Genomic DNA, 3,839 nt, shown 5'->3' with positions numbered 1-3,839 from the left:
GGAGATATTTAAGAGTAGGTTAGATAAATGTCTATCAGGGATGGTCTAGACAGTATTTGGTCCTGCCATAAGGGCAGGGGACTGGACTCGATGACCTCTCGAGGTCCCTTCCAGTCCTAGAGTCTATGAGTCTATGAGTCTATGAGTATGTTGGAAATATGTTGGATAGATTGCCTAAATGATCACTTTTGGCCGGTGTTGGATTCCCAGTCTCCTTGTTATTGGGGCAGGAGAAATAAAAGGTTTTTATCCTTGTTGTGTAAATCGAGGGCAGCACAACTGTGCTTGGAAGACCCTGACTGAGGGACTCACCCTCAATTCAATAACACTTGCTAGGCAGGGTACATGGGTTCCAATGCCAAGTGGGCTGGGGCTTGGGTCCTAATAATAAAATTTAGGCGTTAAACCAACTTTAAGACAGGGTGGCTGTGGAGGGATGAGTGAGTCCCTAGACAACATTTGATTTACTTTTATGATAAACTTGATGGTACTTATACTGAAGACAGGCTCAGTGACATGTAAAGCCACTATGGTTTATAAACTACTAGCTTCACCAGTGAAGGACCTAAATCCACACTGTGTAGAGGTCAAGCATAGGAGTTTATTACACACAGCACTGGCGGAGTGTCACCTTGTTTATTAGGCTCAGAGACATTGTCAATCAATTGATTAAAATAGAATATATAGATTTTCCATGGATGGGGGAAAGTGACGGGGTAGGCAGTTACACACCCTGGGATAGGTTTTGCAGCAAGACAGGATAAGCACATTAGCCAATGGTTAACAGGTTACATAATGTTTCCGCCCATGGTCTCAAGTTAGCAAGTTAACATTTAATGAATACTTTGATAAAATATTATTAGTATAAAATATCTATGTTGAATTCCGATTTGGGGTCGATGGGAATGGTGCAACTCCTTTGATTGTCCAACAGGTACATTACTAGGGGTTAAAGCAAAGAAACAGTGAAAGTATATGGCAATAAAGATTGTTTTCTGTGTCTCTAAAGGCAAGGTTCCTGGGATGGGAGGTGGAAGGATGCCATATCTTATACTGACATGTGCCAACTTCTCATAAACTCAAGGTTGGATCTGTGGGAAGAATGTCTACCTACAGAAAAGACTAACACAATAGAAACAGGGATTCTTTGTTAAATCTACAACTCTGAGTAAGACACAATTCTTTAGTTCTTAGCTCCAACACCTGGCAATTTGCTGACTAGGCCCATCTTAGCAAGCAAGGCTTTCTGTTTACCCCAGCTTTCTCTCAGCTGATCACAATTTGCTAGGCCTCTGGTCCCTTGACCATACTCTGGATTTTGGGTCTAGAAAAGAGCTAGCACAATCCATAGACCAGGTTGTTATACAAAACGCAAGTGGATTTGAACCCTTCACATCCAGTAATGGCAAAGTTCTTGGTTTGGCTTGTAGCAGTGATGGAATAAACTGCAGGTTCAAGTATAGTCTCTGGAGTCCATCCATAGCTGGGATGGGTCATTCAGTCCTTTGTATAGGGATTCAGTTTGTAGCAAAGTCCCTCCAGAGGTATGAAGCAGGATTGAAGACAAGATGGAGACAAGGCATCAGCCTTTTATAGTCTCTTGCCATGTGGACTTTGCTTTCTTTGTCCCAAGGACACTCTATCCAGCACGTGGCATAGAAAAACCTTAGAGTTCTGTCCATAGGCAGATCCCTGCATACCTTACTGAGTCACAAGGTGTATCTGCCTTCTCTCAATGGGTCGATTATATAGCTGATGGTCCTTAATTGGGTGATCCACAGGGAGTAGCTCAGACCTCCAAAGTGCCTGGCCAGGGGCAGGACATTAGCACAGCAAGGGAGGGATGCGGCAGTGACATCATAAAGGCCTTTTGCAGGACCTCAGACTATTGGTCAAAGGTGGTGGGAAGGTGGTGACCTCAAAGAGAGATGCTGACATCAGGTAGGCAGGACAGTGGTGAGGGGCCAGGAAAACCTCAGAGATCTCTGTGGCTTTGCTTCAGCAAGTCTCCTTCCCGAGGTCTCTCTTTGAGGACTGAGAGAGTATTCGAGTTCACGGACGTGAGCGCCAGGAGGAACCTCTTTAGAGTTTTCTCCTTCCCTTTTAGTGATTTTACTAGAAAACAGCCCTCCCTGTTCAGAAGATAAGAGCTTCCTCGAGGTTTGAAACCTGTTTGGTCTGATCCATCTGGTGACAGTTGAATTCTCGGCATAGAATACATGAGCTTAAGGAGGAAGAATTATATTCCGTATCTGGGATTTTGTCCCATGGAATCACTGGGGACATTTGGATTTGTCCTTTTGGTTTCACCTTTTTCTCCATCCCTTCCTCCCTCATCTCTTCTTCTCTTGCTTCTTTTGTCCTTTCACCTTTTCCCCTCCCAACACTAGAATGTGTGTGTGTGTCTATGTGTGTGTCACAGGGGAGTGCTCTGCAGCTCCGACTGGGGGAGGTCCACCCAAAAATGTGGGGCTGAAATAGTGGTCAGGCAGTGATCCCCACTGGTGACCTGGGCCACCCTTTGAGTGAGAACCCTCTGCCTCCCATCCTCCGTCACTTCTGTGATTGGCTTAGCAGGAGTTTATTGATAGGGAGAAGACTCAGATCCTTGTTGTTCTCTTTTAAGACCAAGTAAATAAGTCATAACCACTTATATGTTTGATGAATTTTGCTGCTTCTCTGCATTAATAGTCTCTGAGCAGTTCATGATTCTCTCTAACATTGCAGTTCTCCTCAAATACTTGCTGAATAATTCCTGTGCACTGTTGTTGGTCTGGAGCTCATGTGAAAGCACTTTATTCAGGTCATTCAGTGTATGAAATTCAAGATCCGATGGATAGTTTCAATATTAGGGCCCTTGGGTCCTATTCCCAACTCTGCCACTGACTGGCTGTGTGACCTAAGACAAGTCAATTCTCCTTTCTCATCCTTAGCTTCTCCCTCTTTCAAGTAGGGATACTAATGATCCGCTCCTACCTACCTCATGGTGGGTGAAGGATAGGGATCCACTGGAAAGTGTCACTAGGAGCAGTGCATAATATGAGGTGTCCTATCACTCCAAGAGCCCTTCTCCATGTCTGGTTGTCCAACAGAGAGGGTGTACCTATTGGGTCCAGCAGGGATCAGTCTGGGGTCCGGTACTATTCAATGTTTTCATTACTGATTTGGAAAATGGAGTGGAAAGCATGCTTCTAAAATTTACAAAGGACACCAAGCACTTTGGAGCACAGGATTGGAATTCAAAATGCCCTTAACAAATTGGAGAATTGGTCTTCTTGAGCCAAACTCCATGGCTGGGCCCCTCTCTCTAGACTGAGATGAAGTGAAACCCCAGAACCAAACACTCCTCCTCCCAGGCAGCGCGCTCCGCCCTTGAATGGTCAGATGCTGCTTAGCACTGTCAGAGCAGCTTTGGCTGGGGGATTCTCCCAGCAATTTCCAGTAGCGGGAAAGTATGAAATCCCCAACAAGGAACTCAGAATTTCTGACTCCCAGTCCCCTGGTCCAGTGACTCCAGTGGAGCACACTCCCTCTCAAAGGCAGGGGGAGCGGCCATGAGGGCCTGCTTGTAATTTCCAGCTGTGGGAGGGAGTGTGCAGCAGAGTTTAGTGAAGGGGCCTGGAAAGAAGGACTGTTGGGTCCCATCCATCCTTTTGACACTTTTGTGACCCTGAGCCAGTAGCTTCCCCTCCCCAGGCCTATTTCTCATCAGTAGGGTTGGGGTCACAGTCCCAACAGCCCATGGAGGTTGGGAGGCTCCAGGAAGGTGTGTAAAGTGCTGGGATTTCAGGATCCCAGAGGCGCTGTCACCCCCACACTAGGGTGATGTTCTGCACCCC

This window comes from Gopherus flavomarginatus, unplaced genomic scaffold (assembly GCF_025201925.1).
Source record: "Gopherus flavomarginatus isolate rGopFla2 unplaced genomic scaffold, rGopFla2.mat.asm mat_scaffold_34_arrow_ctg1, whole genome shotgun sequence".
NCBI classification, from domain to species: domain Eukaryota; kingdom Metazoa; phylum Chordata; order Testudines; family Testudinidae; genus Gopherus; species Gopherus flavomarginatus.
Note: the sequence above shows the minus strand (reverse complement) of the source record.